Below are 20,564 nucleotides of genomic sequence, written 5' to 3'. Positions count from 1 at the left end.
GTACATTTAGAAACAGTCAATAAAAGTTTCATGAATAATTAATAAGCTTTTATATTATGTGATACAGATGGTAATCTTCACTTTCGGGGAAAACATTTCACGTAAGGTACAATAAGATGTCCCATACCCAATAAAGCTGTAAAACAATGACTTCAATTCACTTTTAAACAGCCATGAAAATTCTGCAATTTTTGCATTATCTGCTTCCTTCGTGTAACAGAACCTACTGCACGGTACTCTTGCATTGACGGGAATAAGCTGGAAGTTTGTGTCTGTGTTTTATCTGTGTTTCTACAGGTAGGTTATAAAGATACCTTTTTGTTTAACTTGTGATCCAAACACATTTTTTTAATTGTAAAGAAACCACGAAAAAGCAATCTCCTAAGTTTCTATTCATTTGGAGGAATGCTGCCAAATATTGTGCATTTAATTGCTGCAAGTAGGAAACTGCATTAAATTGAAAATTGTGTGTCACACACATTACCGAAGAATGACCTTCTGTACACAGGAAAGCATTTGCCCATTCCACAGCTACTGTTATGCCAGTAAACTGTAGGGGAGTTCATCACGATTTAGCAATTTGGTTTGGAATTTAGCTTGAACCTTTCAGCAAAAATATTTACTAACATACCAAAGGAACAGAGGTGCACACATTGTGCTGTGGCTTCCACGAGGGGAGTGAACCTGAAGCATCCCCAGTACGAGCCTCACGCGGTGTGACTGGAACCACTGGTGCAGTTTCTGCAGAGCACCACAACCTGCACGTGTGCAGCAGGCACTGCCTGCACATCTCAGCTGCTGATTCAGGTCACTGGGGCTGTTCTGCTGACTTTTGCCTAGAGAGCTTGAGGATTATCAGAGAGACAGACTGCTTTTAATACACATCATTTGCTAATCATGTTCCTGTGTAATTCTTTCTTTTTTTTTTTTTTTTTTTTAAACTTTCCCTTATATAAACATGAAACATGTAAGATATTAAGTCACTCTCTGAACTAGGAAGCTGCTTCAAGAGCCCCTGACATAAATTCACAGGCATCTTTGTAGAAAATGGCAACAACGCACCATGGAGGGGGGCCACTCCTCATCACGCTAAAAGCGTTACAATTAAGAACCCTCAGTTCCAACAATGACAGCCTTAATAAAGGCTATTTGATATTCCTCTCATTATCAATGCAGAGAAATGATTTGCAGATTAAACAATAAAATTTTTAAAAGTCATCAGAAGTGGACTGAATGGTACCACATTAAAAATAAATATTTCCCTTCCATAAAAAGAGAAATTGAAATTTCTGTTTATACCTTGAAATGCACCTGAAAAAAACATGAAATAGAAAAAAAAAGTTGTGGAATGGAGGTTTTTATGGAAAGTGACCCAGAAAAAAAAGATACAAATGGAGCCTGAAAGCTCACATTAGCAGGCCTGGGACTGAGGAACAAGTCCTCAAGGCCTACAGGTAAATGATCTGTAGTACTAAATCCCCTTGAAAAGGCTTCTGAAATCAAGGGAGCATGCCAGCTGCTTAGCAACATCAGCTCCTGGTCTTTGCATCATCAGAAAAATGAGCTTATGAGCCTTAGAAAAAGAGATTCTTGTGCAACCAAGTTTCTGCTGACAAGCAGCTGGGTGGATGTCTGCCCACTACAGCTGGATGCACATACTCAAGCTTCTCTCAGACAGAGCAAGCTTTACATTACGATTACTATTCCCGAAACATGTTTCCCCCACCCTAGATTAAGATAGCAGCCTCTCTAATGCAACCTCCTGTTAGCAGACCAATTACTGTCACCTTTAACACGTTCCCATCTACAACCATCTGTGAGGTGACTTAACAGAAATGATAAGCAACAGCTCTCAAGGGAAAGGACAAATACACACACGGTAATATGACTGCAGGTAAGATATTTGTCTAGGATACAATGTTTACATGAAAAGTTGTTGCAGTTATGCACAGCCATTGTTATGATTATTTTTTCCTGATAAATGTCATTACTTGACATAACTGAAGATCCTATTCCAGTACATACAGGAACACAGACACGGGAGCACCTTCCCCTACCCTTCTATATCAGTGCAATCATTGATCAGTACATCTCCAATTCAGCTGTCGCTCAACAGACTTCCCAAAACTCCCCACTGTGTGCTCATACAGAGGTGACTGCATCTACCAGCTCACAGACAGGGAGCAGACCTATTTGGAACTAGATGGTTACTGCACACTTTTTGCATTTATGTTAACTATTCCATCCCTGCTTCCTGTTTGTCTCCTTTGCAGTATTTCATCTTTGGATGCTAGACCAGATGACCTCCAGAAGGTCCCTCCAACATAAATCACTGCATGATTCCATGAGCTTTGTATTGCAGGTTCTCTGGGGAAAAAGCTCCTTGTACAGAGACCAAAACAACACCAGGTTTGATTTCACACTATAAAAATAATAATTCTGGGTATGGCTATGAATATGTAGAATTATTAGGGGAAATGTTAGGAGTTCTCTGAATATGTAGGTATTCACAAACACACACAAAAAGCCAGCTACCTTCCATACAGAAAAGCACTCTCAAACTCAGTTTGCCTTCATTTGCATTAATGTATACATGATCACCATCCACCAGGTCTCCCATGCTTGTTTTAAATGTATTAAGCTTGACAGGGCCAAAATGGATTAGCACAGGTAGCAGGAACAGGCAGCATTTTAATTTGATTAAGGGATAATAAATCTGTTTCTTGTAAACTGTCATTACAGCATCTTACAGGAAGATCCATTATCTATACTGAAGCATAACATTGTATCACAGCCATCCTCATCTCTAGCCAATGTCACATTATCATCTGCAAGACTCATTTAAAAGTGCATACCCTGTGTGGTCTTCTCACCTTCTAAATGTCTGTTTAGCACTGGCAGAAAGATCCTAGCCACCAACTGAAAGGATTACTACAGTCTTTCCGCCACTGAAGTCACTTGCCTTTGGCCTCATGCCTCTACAACACACCATAGTGTACAATAATCCTTCAGAAAAGCACTGCCCGTCATGTCTTATTATTTAAATATTGAAAGGCAGGTAAGTATCCCACTTAAAAGAGAGGTCTTAATCTGAAAACACTTCAAAGGGATCTCTAATGACTTGGCTTTAACTCATCTTTCTTCCGCTTAACTGTAGCTTTGATGTTCTCCCTAATCTTCACCTAACTCTCAACTCACAAGCACATAATCACAGAAGAGTTTTTTAGAACATAACATGTACAACTGACATATTGAATAAAAGGCACAAGTAGGTTAGATCTGGCAATCTAATTTACTTGAGAACTCAACGAGGCCTCTGTGAGCCACATTTACTGCTGACAAATACTCCTCATGCATAAGACTGATACCATATCACCACAAAAAGGGGAGAAAACAAAGAAGTTTCACGGTATTTGGCCACACCTGGTGATGCTAACATAACCTGTAGGCATGGGACATATTTGCAGACACTATTTACAAACGTTTCACCTTCACCATCATGACTTTGTGAACTTGAAACATGCTGGAATTTGTTTCCTCAAAAATCCACCCACGTTACGCTACTGAGAGAGTTGAAAAATCAAGAGGTAAATGCAAATAATGGGCATTCCTTATGGGCTAATATTGTTTTTGTTTGTTTTGTTTTTAAGGCAAAGCCAACCCTCAATAAGCTAATTTCTATAATATCAAGACAGACATAGAAAGATAATTGGTAAATACTTTGGTAATCCCAAAGTATTTTTTATAACCTGATGCTACTGCTATGCTATGTGGAACAGGAAATTAGTCACTGTTTATTACTCCCCAGAGCAGCTACTCATCAGTTGCAATAAATGTTATTTCTGGACATGTATTAGACATCCATACCATAAAAAGGGCACACACACACATACACTAGAAGTGTAAGACTACTACTAACTATTCAGATGTAACAATAGAATGAAATTCTGAAACATTAACATGAGGATTTATCTTAAGGAAAAAAAGAATCCTATTTGCAAGCAGCTGTGAGTTTCAGAGATTCTGTGGCTGCTCCATCCGAACAGATGAGTCTAAAGGGCAACAACAGAGCTCCTGCCTTGCCTCTGATAACGATCTTCCCATGAATCATACATACTATTTAACATCTATGCAAGTGCTGCCAATCCTCGTTTCTCAAATGTTTAGAAAGTGTAGGACTCTTTGCAGAAGCATTAACCAATTTCATTTTTCCAGCCACTTAGTCTTAAACAACTTTTTCAGTCCTCAGAAATGTAAACATTTTCTTAGTATGCATGCAAACTGCCCTACCAGTTACACCCCAGATAAGAGCATGAAACCTGGAGTGGCTTTGTAAGAGAAGATACCAAGCAGAGGATATCTTACCACTGGTTAGTTCAGAAATGCAAACACAGGATTTAGCTCTACAACAACCTGAGTAGTAAAACAAACAGCACGCCAGCTCTGCACAGCATAACCAAAGTGCAGTTAAAAGCAACTTACACATCTGCCTACGTACTGAAAACATTGCCAGTACAATACCATTTATTGACTGATCTCTGAGTATAGAATGGGAAAGTAGACTTGTGAAATCTTTTTTTTACATTTGATGTTTCATGTATAACCAATGTGCTCTATGTCAAGTCCAACTGCAGTGTAACATTGATGCCTTCCTACCATCCCCAGGGGGAGGATTATAATGCTTCCCCATAATTTAAGAGGCTTTGTGTATGTCACTTCTTTCTTCCCCAGGAATTCAGATGTTTTTTGGAAGTGGTAGCAATAAATCAGTAGGAGAAAAAAAAAAAAAAAAAAAAAAAAAAAAAAAAAAAAAAAAAGCTACATCTTAATTATACCTTCTGCAAAGAAGGGGAAAAAATAAAAACAACCAGAATTTCAAACATATTTATCTGCCTATAAAGTGAAAGGCACTCATCTACTTCATGCAAGCCAATTACAAATCAAAACATAAAATGCAATTTCCTTAAAAAGGCAAAGACAACTGATCATGTGCCCGATGTGCTATAGAAAAAAAAAGTTGATTACAAGCAGGCTACAAAACACATTGTGGTGCCTGTTAAGGCTCCATCAAGCTCTTTGCCTTCCCATCACACCCTGAATAGGCAGGGTGCTTGCTAGGCAATACAGAGCACACCTATTAGGTTGGAACACCTGTAGTGCCAGCTGCCCCACTCTTTGCAGACATACTCAGTAAAGCCCATGCCACAGTGACGTAAAACATTCTCTTGCAATTTCCAAATAGAAAATGATCAGAAAAGAGTTGTGATGGCATTTCTACATTTTCATTTGTATTGTTTATTTCTATAGCCTTTCTATTTCTTTTAGCCTACAATTCCAAAATAGTTCAGACTGTAAGTTAATGAGAATAATACACAGGAAAAATTATTGCATCATTTCCTTTTCTCTAACAAATCCTGCCTCCAATTTTGTACTGGCTACATGAAGTGAAGTTCTTTCAAAAAGGTACAAGTTACATAAAGACCATGCAACATACATCAAAATATACCTCCATCCTGACAGTTTTGAGATGCTCATTTGTTTCTATTCCCACTTCACTCTATGACTCCTGAATTCCACATAAGAGCATTAAACTAAATGAGACCCTATGCAGATTGCAGAACAGAATCCCAAACCACCATAAAATGAAGAACAAATTTTCACAGCAAAGGACTCAAATGACCTGCCAGCCAGAAATGATTTGCTGAAATAACATGTGAATAGCAAACAAGCAGAAGACAAAACAAAAAAAGTCCACAATCTGTTTGAAAACAACAAGTCCAAAGGAAGATAAAGCATGCAACTCCCTCAATTAATTCACAGCTAGTGATTTCTTCACTGGCTTACAGTGGTTTTTAGTCTGAAAAGCAAATACTGGTGGTTCCCATCCCGTAGATCTCAAATATAGTAGTCCAAGCAGATGGCTGTAGGAGTTTGGATCAAGTGGTTGTTTACGTCAAGTTGTTTGTTGTTTTTAAAAATTTGGACCAAGTAAGGGATTTTCAGTTGTATATTTGCAGACTGTGCTAGCTGCATCTCCTAATAACATTGCATATATTTAAGTAATAAAGTAATTGGCATAAGCCTGAAAATAAACATTAGAATTTGTTTTCAAGTTATGTATACTCTGTGTTATGCCAGACCTGGCATTCCTGCGAATCATGAGTTCCTGTAAAACCTAAAGACAGATCTCTAATTCTTAACAGAAAAAGTTAAGCAATCTCTTGATCAAAATAGTGCCTTGAAGGTCAGTTAACAAGATGGTCTGAGCCCACAACTAAACAGGGGACAAAACCTTCCTACAAGGGACAAAGTTCTCACATTTGGCAGCAGGATTGATTACCTACAATGACAGTGGTGGCAGCAGCTCCTGATTCTGTGCTGGGCCGCAGGGATGTGCTGGGCAGCAGCACCTCTGGTCAGCTCGCATGGAGCAAGGTGCACCCAGCAGCTCTGGATGCATACCTTGCTCCGGCAGGGCCAGAAGCATGCAGCTACATGGGAATGCTAAAAATAACTCCTATTGCTTTCAAAAAACTAAGAAATCCAAATGAGGACTTCTCCATGAACAGTATCTCTGACTGCCTACAGGATGGGAAAAAGCTTAAACAATTGCTTACTTCCTTGGTCATTCTTTAGACATGATAAATTTTGCAGAATTTTACAAATCAGGCTTGAGGTGTTGACTGCCTGTGAATATCTACAAACTTTGGGTGAAAACCCATTTCTTTGTAATTACAGTTTAAGACTGTGCTTGGTGATCTATAATTCATCCATTTTCTATATCACTGAACATGGCTCCGGAAATCAGAATCACCTTGTGAGAGCTCTAAAGGTGAAAAAAACACAAAGGGAAGCAAAACAGTTCTGTCAGCATCAGAGTACAATCAATAGCATCCCAGATTAGACAATCAGTACCACTGTATATCATTCACAATATATATAAAAAAATTCATTTTAGATTGAATTCTTAAATAATTTAAAGATATCTACTTCATATAAAAAAAGAGGCCATTAAGGAAATGCTTCACAAGAGACCCACAACTTTCATCACCTTCAGCTGAACTGAACCTACACTTTCAACATTTGTATAAACAAATTAAAAGTCCACGGTATAAAAGCAAAGATTTACAAGATTGCTTTAAAAATACTTTTAAATGACTAAATGATGTCATGTAACTACAACACACCCACAATATTTAAGTTCACTGTGCACTGTTTAAAAAAAAAATAAAAAATAAAAAGGAAAAGTAAAAGAGGTTTTGGCGCAATTGCTGATTACAGTTAATTTATTTTCCCCTTTGATTGAATCTTTCACACACTAACATTACCTGAGCAATTCTACACAAATGAATTTCCAGGGTCCAGGGGGACTCAAGTACATAGATATTTACAGGATCCTTACTTTCTGCTAATATTCTTTAAAACTGTGGCTGAAATAACAAGTTACTGTGTTACTTTCACTAAAAGGCAAGAACGACATTAAATACTAAATGAATTAAAAGGACAAGCAGTCCATGAATCTGAAACATGGATAACTCTGAATTCATCAGCTGAAAACCCTGGAGAAGTGTATGATATCAAAACTGAACAAAAATAAAATAGATTTATGTATTACTTCATAACTATCCTATAGAAAGTATTAGGATTCTGTAATGTAAATGCATTTTATCTGGAAAAATTTTAAACTTCTAGGAGAGAACAATATTGTTTCTAAATGCATCAGGATCTCCTACTAAATTCAAACCTTATTATAATGCTTTCATTAAGACAACTTCTATAGGACTTTTCTGAAAGAAACCTGCCTGAAGATTAGTCTTCCATGGCAGAACTCATCCCCTAACACACAGACAGTCAACCCCTGAAGATAAAGGCATTAGACAGGAGCCTGCAAACATGTATATCACTTAAGTACAAACAGGAGGAGTACAAAAATTCATACTGAAGGATGGGCATAGTAGTAGTTTCAAACATTGTTTAATTTTGAGGCATTTCCTCTTAACAGTTACTGGAAAAAAATCATTGTAACATCATATGATTAGTATAAAATATATTCTCAAGTACTCTTAGAGAGCAACAAATCCAGAGTTTGCACCAACTATTAATAATTATACACTTTTACGTGCATAAAGGGATGCATGTGGCCATCTTCTTTCTCAGAGTCCCTTTAAATGTACTGTCAATCAGTTGTTATCAGTTGTAGATTGCACCACCAACTGCAGTTATGTTTTCGCAGCAATTCTGAGTTCCCCAGTAATTTAACATGAAGAGTTAAAACTCCTTCAGGAAGAATTTGCATTTATTCTTGATGTTTGTAAATGCATTCTTGAAAGCAATCTTAAAGTTAGATTTGTTCCTAGCATTTATTTCTCACTTAATATGTGGTTCCTAAGCATGCAAGGCTTAGGATATAGGCAGGTTCAAAAAAGAAGAAAAACAATGTTTCCTCTGAGTTCCTTCTGCATGGAAAATTCTGCAAACAGCCCAATGCTGAGTAACCCAGGAGGCACAGCTGGAGTCAGTCCATACCCCACTTGAGTAACAGAAAAATTACTGAAGAAGTTTGGATCTTTTTGGAAATAAACTTGTGAACAAACTGGTCAGCAAAGTTAATTAGGAAGTCGCTATTTACTACTACAGACACTGCATTGTTCAACAGAGAAAGGCATTATAACTAAGCAAAAAGCTATGTGGCATGTCTTATCTGACTGCTAGGCTGGTGTTAATGATCAAAACATGCATCTGGGCAGTGGAGGAGCATATGAAAATACACAGCTACTTCCAGCTCAGTTTTCTACCTAGCCAGTAAGATTTCAGCTGCAAGGGCGCACTGTGGCTGTTTCAATTCTTACCGACATCTTGAGTGTCTCAGTCCCTGCAATATGTCAAGGACAAGCTTCTTATAAAACTGCTTGTTACAAAGCAAATAACAATAAAACAAAATAAAGAGGTTGTACACACACACACAAAAAAAATTTTCTTCCTTACTTTAAGAAATCCTACCTTCCCTTCACGTATTCCTTCATTTTCTTTCCTTACATGCCAAGACTTAAACTGCTAATAACTTTCTGGAAAGAAACCATGAGATTGAAAGTCTCCTTATATATTATTAAGGCAAAATTCTGTAACTCTGAAAACTTTCCATTAAACACATTTTCCCACAGTACATAACCAGTCTGTGGTTGTATTCCTTCCATGATGAGCACGCAGCCAAACACAGCAGCACGTAGAGAGCCAATTTGCTAAATCATCGCACTGCAGCCCTCAGCAGCAGTAATATGCAGGTGTATCATTCCAAAACAGGGATGAGCAATTAAGACAATTTGCTTTAACTACAGATGGTTACATTTCTGCGTCTTCTACTTTGGAATCACTGAAAGAACGTAATAAAGAAATACCAACTAACAGGCTTTGCCTTAGCACACGCCAAAAGTGGAAAAGACTAAACCATTCTCTTACCTTAATCTGTTCCATTACATTAATCTGTGTTTTTTTCTTATTAATATTGCAGATGCTTGCCTTAGCATGCTGAGGAATATCAGTGCTGTACCAAGCCACAGGACAAAATGAATTTTTGTCATAAGATGAAGATATCCATGGGCACGACTGACTGCAGGGTAAAACTGCTCCTCAATCCTTAGGCACTCTCAATCTAGAGCAGTCAATAAGAATTAATCTGTATTTTAAAGGAATTTAATTGTTGCTCTTGACTGTATTTGAGTTCAGTGAAAGTTCCTACAGCTACTAGCTAATGTGGTTTAGCCTACAGCAAACTGCACATCCAAATATTCAGGGTAAAAAGCTAGGGGGCAGGAAGTCTCTACTTGGTCTCCTTTTCAAAACAGTTTTTTAAAAAACATTTTGTTGTCTTTGGATTTGTCAGCAAGTGTTGGAGGTTGTAGTATCACCAAACCCAAATGTTCAAAATGATGAGTCAGGGCACATATTCCATGAGATCTTAACAAGTATTCAGATTTTTAAAAGAAACAACCAAGTTGCAAAGTTGAACTTTTATTTTTTATTTTTATTTTTTTCCTTTTATTTCATATCATCCGTTGTCAACAGCACAGAAGTAGGAAGGCAGATTTTTTTTTTTTACCGTTTTCATTTATTTTTTATTATTGTTAAGGTCCATAGTCTCTTACTAGCCTAGAGCTATTTTATTATTTTTTTAAAAAAAGATTTAAATTCATGAGCTCTGCAAGCAAACAAACATGATCTGAATCACCAACTCTGAGTTAAGGGGAAGTAACAGTCAAGACTGTGCTGATATAAAAATAAAAAGATACTATGAGCATAGAGAATAGTAAACCTTCCTCTATTATAAAATAATCTTGAAGTCTCGTTCATTAAAAAAATAAGGTTGAAAACTTTAAATCTCATTCATTTGGACACATTGAGAGCTAGGTTTTGAACAGTGCTCTCTGCTGGCTTCCCTACTGTACTCTGGTTAGTTGAACTCCTAGAATGTAATGAGAAGGAGCAAAAGAAACAGGAATTCTCTCTGATTTCAAGGTCCAAGATTTGCTTTTGGTGTACAGTTAAAAGTGAAAAATGCTACTGTCTCAGTTTTTAACAGATTTATTAACAAAGACTCCTCCCACCAAAAACAAGATCCACATAAACACCTTTTGTATGCACACAGAATATCTTAGAAGTGGTTTTTTTTTTTTTAATTATTTTTTTTTTTTTACTGGAGGTACATTAAAGAATATCTGAATATGTTGCTCAGAAGTAATGACTTCTACAGTACACTTAAAAAAAAAAAAAAAAGATAAAACAACACGTCATCATCCATGGGTGATTTCTTAAAATGCAGGGGACAACACTAATTACTTCTGTGACAGACAGTTCTGGTTTGTCCAGGGCAAAATCTTCTCTCTCACAGTGAGTTCTATAAAGTATCAGAATTTAAGTTACTTCAAATGAACCTGATAATATTGCTACAAATGCCAATCTATATACCAAGCTGAGGATCTGTGTTTTACATGAATCGCACCACGCTTACATGAATTTGTCAGAATAAGATGCCTCTGTTAGCACAGTAACAAAATAATCTCTTTCAAACGGGACTGGAAGAAATCAATTCACCACTGAGCTTTTAGGGAACTCACCGATCTGCCCTGCGCTCATTAACAATGGAAGTGGTAAAGAAAGCCATTTACTAATGTGCCTTACGGTGCCAGTTTGAAAAGTATGAAACGAGAGAAGATACAAGAAGGTACCTGAATTCATCATCGGTGAATAACAGGAAGAATTTCCATCTGTGTTTTGATGGGGCTAGCAAATTCTGATATCATTACAATGGGAAATAGCCGCAGTACCGCTGGCATTTACTGGTGTCCATATTGCTTAATGGGCCATCGCCACCACCGTGTTTGTTTGTGTTTTTGGTTTTGTTTGTTTTGTTTTTCTTTTTGTTTGGTTTAGTTGGTTAGTTTTTGTTTGTTTTCAAGCAAGACAACAGTGCTGGAAAATAGAATACCCTTAAAAGGCAATTACATAAATATGCAACAGAAGAGAAGCTCTTCCATTAGGGTTCGTTGATTTAGGAGCAGAGGATAAAGAGCAACATAGGCAGATTTCTAGACAAATGGTGACACTAAACTGACCATCTAGCAAATCCCATGACAGTTTATTAAAGAGAAAAGGGGAAAATGTAATTAAGCCATACCACAGGTAATAGCTTCACACTGTAATGCCATCTCTGAAAAATTCGCTAAAGGAGCTATTCATAGGGTCTGACATAGTACATATAAAAACACTTTAATAGCAAGAAAATAAAACAAGTGAATACAAGAGGGAAAAAAATGTATTAATTAAATATAACTTGAATTAGCACAGAAAGGTCTCTGATTCAGGCTAGACTGAGTAGACTTCATCAAAAAGAGTAAAAGTTGCTTAGCAGTTTAACTACCCTGGTCAATAGTTCGATATCGTTTTAGCTCATTTGCTGAAAAAAAAAAAAAAAAAAAAAAAACAAGCTAGAACAGGCTACTACGTGCACAGAATTGAAAACCAAATAAACCCCACAGTGCACAAATCTCAAACCCAGCTCTTCCCATTTACCCTTAGAAATGCAAATGAGCACTGTCCTTGTTAACAGGTGCTAACTAGCAAGGAACCACGCTGCTTGCCCGTGTTACTGAGGAGCAGATGCCTTCATGTGCTTCTAGTAATAGCCTTAGGGAAAGGGCCACTGAAAGAGAGATCAAACACTCCTCAAACCTCACCCTAAGATTTCAAAATAAATCCAGTGATGAGTTCGAGAGGCAACAATGGCACCAGCGAAACAGGACACTCCTATTGTGATAATTTGCATGGCTCTGCCTGGGAATTAACTGTATGAGAGTTTGTGTACATACACAGCTTGAATTTTCAAGACTCTTTTCAGCAATATGAGATCTACCTGCTATTTTCAATCGACACTTCATTATTCTACCGTGTTGACTGGGAATAGCTTTGGCGAAGCAAAGGGCCAACAAGTGACACTTACGCTGGTATAGATATTCCAAACTTTTGTCCTGGGGGCATCTTACACTCCCTGTCACCAGGTACCTGACAATCACCATAACAAGGCATGAAAAAGCTATTTGAGTTTTACAGGTGGGACAGCTGTTTGGATAAAACAAAAATCCAGCAAAATGGGGAAAAACACCCCCTAAACGTCTAAGTTCAGGGACTTAATGTATGTAGGGATCTGTGGGTACCTACAAGGATTAACAAGGAGCTGTGCATATAGGTGCCTATATGTATGAGCTGATGGAAGTGATGTAAGATCCTATTAACCTTGCTCATACTGAGTTTCCCAATACTGCACAAAACATACCTGCATTGTGATCTAAAGAGCAGTATAAAGACCCATAGGTTACAAGTATTGTGCAAAACAAGGCAGCACAGTCACATCAGCAAAGCTTAGTAGACCACACACCACCACTGGTGGGAAAGACTCCGTTGTCTTTCAGAGGATGAAAAGCCTCCTGGCCTTTGTGTGGCCACTCATCTGGGCAAGCCTAAGGGGTGCTCGCAGCTAGTTCAGTCCTTTTCATAACACTGTGTGCAGTACGATATATAGAAAGGATCACTAAAAGCATCTGATTGATCCCAGGATTAGGTTTGCAGATATCAAACACCAGACGAGTTCTCTGAGCAGAAGTTTCCCCATTCCCTCAGGCCATAAATACACCAGCTTCTTCTGTAGTCCAGGTGACGGAAACTATGCTTGGCAGTGTAAATGAACATTTTACTTAACATTTTGTCTGAGACTCCACAAAATGCAATTGGTCCTATCCTGGGGCAAAGAACTGGATTAGATGACTTCTCGAAGTCCTGTACAGCCCTGTTCTCCATGATTCTGCTATGGCTCAGGACTCCTGCCTTCTCTGTTCCCAACCTGCCCTGGTGGCATCCACATGACATCCTCATCTTTGTGCATTAACCACCTTTAAATTTTTTAAGCTGCTCAATTTTCTTTCAAAAATAGTTACTAATATGGAGTATATCAATCATGGAAATAGTGTGTATGAAATTAAGTTAAAACATATTTTACATAAACTCTGGCATTTGGTCACTTGCTCTTGCAAAACTTCCAGGAAGGAAATACACAAAAGTGGGTCCCGTACCTCAGTTCAGTTTGGGACCTTTCCATGGCTCGGTTTAGTTGAGAAGGCCCATCTCACACAATCTGCTTCCATTACTGTAAACAACCTCAACAGGATGGTGCTTGGCAGAAAAACAGATTAATTTGCAAGATACTGACATGGAAGCCCAAGCCAAGCACACCTATTTGATTCAGATTGGAAAGATTAGGCCTTCAAACAGACCTCCCTCATTTGTTCTGAGACCTTTGATATGCTCTTTATTCTGTCAGCCAGTGGAGTTACTGAATCATTCTCTATTCTGGAAATTCATTATCCACAACTTAGTTTTAACAGGACTCAGATAATTCATCTCTTGACAGTGAAAGAAACATAGGAAGTGAAGGAAAGTTACCCCAAGGTCAAATTTTGCTTCCTGTTCATGATTCACACACGATACACTCATGGTACTGCCGCTTTCTACATTCATTGGTTGGATTCAAGAGAGATGACTAAATCAAGGGAAGTTTTTTCAAATTAACACACCAATTTAAGCTTTAAATGATCTGAGAACTGTGCAATTAGAGAGCTGACATTTTAAAAGGTTATTGATTGTATAATTAACATAATCAATAAAATTTACTTAACATTTACCTAGACATTAAATTGAGTATGGAAGCTGAATGTGAACATTTGACAAATATTTCCACTAGGAATCTAATGACACATTTCAAGAGTGGTGCTTTCCTCCAATCCAAAAATATCTAATAAATCTGAAGAAAAAATTCTGCTAGACCCATTCAGTAAACTGATCTTTCTGCAAACTGTTTTTATGTGCTAATAAAATCCTTAGACACCACCCAAAGCAAGCACAAAGCCAGCCTCACAGCATGGATTTGCCATTAATCATGTCCATAAGCAACTGCCTTTCTTCCAGAAAGGCCAGTTGCCGTATTGCTCAGCTCACACTATTTCACCTCTTTGCAGTGCAGGAAAAACAGCAAAAAATGTACTCAGCGGGCATTAGTGACAGGTGTTAGGAATATTCAAAGAAATGTCTATTACTCAGAAAATACTATTGGGGGTTGGAGAGAAAGGAGAAAGAAGTATTTTCCTTGGAACGTACCCATCTTAAGAAGGTTCTGTGGGAGAGACTCTTTTTGACGGGGCTCTGTTCTCCCATCAGAACAGCCAGCAGGTGAGTAGTTAGAGATTGCAGACATGAATTGAGCAGAAAGTCTAATCACTGGTTGCTGGGTATTTTGGGCTATGTCAATTCTTTGCTGGCAAGTTTGTTTTTAAGTGCTGGTAAGGTCTGTTTCACTTCTGAGGTAGAAAAGGAAACTTCACATTTTGCAGAAGAGAATCTGGATTTCTAATTAGCCTGTAATTGCATTCTTTCCTCTTGTACCTCACCCAGACTCGAGGTGGGCTGTTTTGCAGACCACCCAACTGTGGGACCCCTCAGACTTCCAACACCTCTCCGGAGGCTTTCTGTGAAACAGCTGAGTTCATGAGTATCACAGTGCTCATACCCTCCGCTTCCTCTCATTTTCGAGAAAGGTAAATAAATGTATTCAGCTCTTCCTTGTAATGAATGAGATGAAAAGCAAGCATGGAAATTGAAAAATGAATTAGGATAAAAACGACAGCAGGCAATCCAGACATTTGGAGAACTACAAGGAAAAAAATCATGATAAAAAAAATAATCAGGGGGTACGTTACCTGTAGATCTAATTAAATTAAGCAGTAGTAGAAACCCTAAGCGCCACGAGTGATAACAAGAAATTCATTTTTGTAACTTTATCTTTCAGTATATTTGAAGTTTTCACAAAACAAACTAAACCAGCAAGTTTGTTCTGTGTTATTTATATATTGCTTATTTGAAAAAGGCAACCTCAGCAGAACCAAAATAGCCACACTGAAGAGTAAGGATGATTCTTAGTGAGAAGTAGATGGGTAGAGCATGTGCACTGCCAAGTGATCAGAAGCAGGGATAATTCCCTCCCTCTCCCCCCCCCCTCCCAGGAAATGTTTTCTTTAACAAACCCAAACTTGAATGACACAAAACCTATTTCTGCTCTAACAAGTATATAACTAAATGTATATATACACAGAAGTAAAACACGAAGAAAGTGCTAACATTCAGGCAATTACTTTGCTACATCCTAACTGTTCAAAACTAGTTTGAGCTGTCAAACACTAGAGATCTAAAAAACAAAACCAACAAAACACAACACTTATTTTCCACATGGATTCTCCATATAAAAGCTACATTTTTCCTCTGGGCAAAGCCATTTGTAAAGGTTTACACCCATCATGGCAACAAACTCTCTAAACACAGTGATTCTGAAGAAGCAAATTGCATCTCCTGTTTAAAAATATCTCATCCACACTGTAAAACTGAAATATGACGCTGAGATGAATAAAGGCAGGAAGATGAAAGAGGACTTGGAAAGAGTGGAGTGATTCTTCACAGCTCCTCACGCTCCTTCACTCTGCTAACATTCCTGACGCCAGCAGCTTACTGAGCACTGGGCACAGAGACCCTGCACGACTACACCAAGGCAGCTGCCCAAATCGTTATGGGGTTTGATAAAAAGTTTCTCCAAATCTACAGATATTAAGAATGAGTAAAATCCTGCTAACAGGTACCATCGATGTGTACTGGGCTTAAAAGAGGTGAATGCCTTTTTAACCTAACAATTCAACTTAATTCTCTGTGATCAAACATACATTTCCTCTAAGCACCCTTAACGACTTGCCTGCTTCCAGTGAACTGGGAGACATCAGAGTATGATGCCTACATCAAGATCAGGAAGCCTCTGTAATTTCTTTTTCTGTTTTCACAGCAGCAGGGCACACTGCAGCCATAAAGGTACCACAAACAAGAGAAACCAAGAAAATGGGCAGCTTAAGACATATGCAGGATAAAGTGAGATTAAAGCAAATCTCACACCATAACGGTTGACCTATATCCTAAAGGACATAAAAGATCTGCCAAAACCCACTTCATTACCATCACCCAAAGGTCTTAAAGCCATAGTGAGGACCTAACACCCAGCACCCTTGCCCTGCATGCAAGGATCCTGGCCAGACCCTTGGGCATGCTGCAAGGTTTGGTGCTGGTGGTCTCTCGATATCCGAGATCAGAGATTGAAAGCAAAACGCATCATGAGAAAGATTGTATGGTTATTCCTAGAGCTCATGGACCAGCTTTTCTCTGGGATCAAGTTGCCACAGCACTTAAATTTATTTGCCTCTGCCCTCCTCAGGAAGTCCCTTCAAAAGCAGCAGCGGTCATCACAGAAATTTCACTTCTTGGTATGTGTTTACCACCTGCTAGCTTGAGCCCTCTATTCGATGCCAGCACATAACTATGAATTATAATCAGAAAGTTAATGCAGCTTAATTTTTCTGTAACTATAATTCTGCATGCTTCCCAATAGACAGGAACAAAGGGCTTTTTATCTCCTAGAAATGCAGATCACAAATACAACAATATCATTCTGATATTTCCTTGTCAGCTGTTATGTAACACAAAAACAAAACGACAACAACAAAAAGAAAGAAAACACCATTCCCTATAGAGGAAGAAAATGAAGGAAAATACACATTATTAACAGAAATAATACTATTAATACTGTTTTTTATGCCATACCAATTAAAGATGGTTTGGGGACATTTTCTCTAATTATTCACCAAAACCGGTCCTTTATATTTCAGCCAGGATTATCCAGAGAATAACACACTTTTATCCCTTTCTTTAAAACACACTTGTGCCCCAGGAAATTCAACTGCCACTGCCTAATCCCATGAAAGTCCTTTCTGAATCACTTGGGGATTGACCTCATGAATTTTTCATTGTTATTTCTTGGTGGGACTGTCAATCAGACATGAAAAAGAGGAAAACAAAACACAGAGCGAAGTAGTTTGCTAGAAACGCCACCTCAAGCCAGCACCAAAATTACATCAGATGGCATAAAGATGAGTCACTTTGAAGAAGCAGAATAGAAAAAAAGTCTCAATTTTGCAACCTTTTCTCTCTGTCTTCTCAGGATTAATAGCTTATTTCCCTTTTGTGTTGTTCAGGCACACTCAGCGTTGCATCCTGCGTTTCCCAAAGAACACTGTGGACAGCTCAGGGAAGTTTATAAGAAAATCCAGCACAATTGTGCTTTAATCATGTTCTATCAAATTATCCTCAAATCAAACAGCACAAAGCTTTTTTTCTTCACACTTCTATGTAATTACAACCAAAGTAGTGACATATATGTAAGGTGTGGCTCAAATCCCACAAAATGTCTAATCACTACTGACAAGTTAAACATGAGCATAAAGAATATTCTCTCACAAACAAAGCAGAAATACTGTACATCAATCCACACACCAAGCCCAGAACCTTGGTACGACATAATAAGCCTACATCGAGTATTATCTATGTGTCCCAGCCATACAACATTAAGACCCCCAGAGGTGCTTGGCAAACACAGATTAGAAAGGATGATCTTTCCCTGAAGACCAAATAGAAATCACACAGAGAGGCAGAGGTGATGCAGCAGTTGTAAAATTTTGGTAGACCTTTTCAATTGGCCTTGAGATAACTCTATAAAGTTTGAGTAAGTAGAAAACTCTTTCTCTATAAAGTATGTTATTTTATGTTGAATACTTAAAAAAAAAAAATAAAAATAAATACTTCAGCCTAAGAAAGGCAAAACAAAAGGATTGTGAAAGAGACCCAGCAAAAGAAGTGCTCACAACAGAGAAAAGGAAAGTACAACATGAATTCTCACCCCTGAAAGTGAGAACAAAACACAAGGCACAGGATCTGACACGTTCAGGTGAACACAGGTAACAACATTAGTGTGAAGAACTGGATCTATTCTTCCCACATGTGGGAAGACAATTCAGATTGCTTTCTGTATTTCCATTAATATAGCTTAGTGAGGCCTTCACGTCTTCAAAACATAAGAGTAAGTTCTATCTAGAGCTGAAAGATGCTGAGATGTCAAATATGGCTATATATTAGTGATATCCTGGATATTTTAAGAAATATGGGGATCTGAACTCTGTTTCATCCAACATGCATGTTCCCTTTCCATACTATTGGCATTGCTTCATTTTACAATCATTAACTGTGTGTTGAGATTAATGTTTTCCACAGAGCTCCAATCCCTTTGAACACCTGCTTTCTTCAAAGCTGGTTCTTCAGTCCAAGAAGTCTCAGCTCCTTATGTACAGAACCAGGACATACTGTAGAGAACTCTGCATCTGCACCGACTGGGGAGCTGCTACAGTACACATCCCACCATGCTCAGTGTTGGTGCAGCCTCCCCTTGAATAATCATGGGCAGTTCTGGGCTCCCTGACATCAAAAGTATGTTGAGGCTCTTGAGAGCACACAGAAGAGCAAAGCGGGCAGGAGGACATGTCCTGTGAGGAGAGGCTGAGGCCCCCATGTCCCTGGCTGAAGGTGAACAGGCCAAGGGGCGGCCTTGCTGCTCCCTCAGCTCCCTGAGGAGGGGAGGCAGAGGCAGGCCCAGAGGATGGCCCAGAACTGCCCCGGGGAGGCTGGGCTGGACCCTGGGGGAAATCCCTTGAGCAGACACCGGGACAGGACAGGCTTCCCAGAGAGGTGCTTGGTGCCCCGGGCCTGTCGGTGTTGGAGAGGCACTGGGACGGTGCCGCACTGACAGGCGTCAGCTTCTGGGGAGCCCTGCGATGGTCAGGCAGGTGGCTGGAGGGCCCCTTCCAACCAAACTGTTCTGTTCTATTCTAAATTTACCTACAGCGAATGAACAGGTAAATTAAAGCAATCACCCAATTCTTTTGCCCTGTTCTACAGAGTTGGCATATAGAAAGGGCCTATACTCGCTGGAGATTGCCTATTTCAACACAGTTCCAGCACATTGGAGAGCCTCCCTCTCCCAACTGTTCATATAAACATTTTATTCTGGTAAGAGAGCACTTTATTCTGACAAAAAAGGAAATTTTTGCTTGGGAATAATTACTCTGCTGAGAGAGCAGATGACTTAGTCCACAATAAAGGGCCAAACATGGGAAGGGGCTGAAACAAGCTGTGACACAGAAGCCATCTCAGCCTGAGAAAAACTGTCACGGAACTGTGCGACCAGGCTTCAGATTTCCTTTTTCAGGCTACCAAGGTTCTTCTATAGCACGCTTAGCAACAAACCATGGGGGTCTCAGCCTGCTCAGCAATTAAAGAGAGTTCAGAACATCCTTACACATGCATGTGAGAGGAGGGGCAGGATTTTCTTGAAACAAAGGCTTACTTCATGTAAGAATAAATACTTTAAAGCATATATAACTCACACAACAGATTCTACTTGGAGATGCCAACACTGTTTGAGGATTATTCATGGTGCAATAGCAAATAATATTTCTTATTAATCCCAAACCTCAAACTTTCTCCTATATATATAAATATGTAATCCTAACAAAGTTAAACAAGAGATTTCAGAGACAGGAAGAGGGACGGGTTTCCTTCAGTATTATTCCCTGTGCAGCAAGCATTCATGCAAGTCAGAGGCCAAGCCTCCATGGAGCCTTCTCATTACCATTGCAGCTGCTCTGGGTCAAAAGAGCACTAAGAAACACAGTTTTGTTTTTAAGTGGTCTTTTTTTTTTTTTTTTTTTTGGATACTTGGTTTTGTGTTGACTGTCGGAGAACTCTGTTTTCAAGCTTTTTTTTTTTTTTTTTTTTAATTGGAAAAAGAAGTTGTCAAGTGTGCACTGCAAACAAATGGCCTTGGGAGCCAGAATCACCACACTTATTTTCCCCCCTCATCTTCTTTCCTACTAGTGAATGTACTTGCTTTCCCTACATTGTAGAAAAGTTCAGAAACAGGATTTCTCACAACAGCATCCCTTAGCTCAGCTCTCCCCGTAGCAGCAGAGCCAGAACAATGAAAAAGGCAGCTTGTAGGACCTTGCTGTGAAATAATGACTGGAGACATGTAATGCCTAAAA

General features: G+C 38.8%; 1 protein-coding gene across 6 annotated transcripts in view; it reads right to left on the bottom strand.

Annotated features, from left to right (window-relative positions):
* Window positions 1–20,564, bottom strand: part of SPSB4 (splA/ryanodine receptor domain and SOCS box containing 4) — a 142,295-nt gene that overhangs the window by 108,197 nt on the left and 13,534 nt on the right. The gene's annotated exons all lie outside the window — the stretch shown is intronic.

Source organism: Aythya ferina (genome assembly GCF_964211825.1).
Source record: "Aythya ferina genome assembly, chromosome: 9".
Taxonomy (NCBI): domain Eukaryota; kingdom Metazoa; phylum Chordata; class Aves; order Anseriformes; family Anatidae; genus Aythya; species Aythya ferina.
The sequence above is the reverse complement of the archived record's forward strand: the minus strand, read 5'-3'. Positions and strand labels throughout refer to the sequence as shown.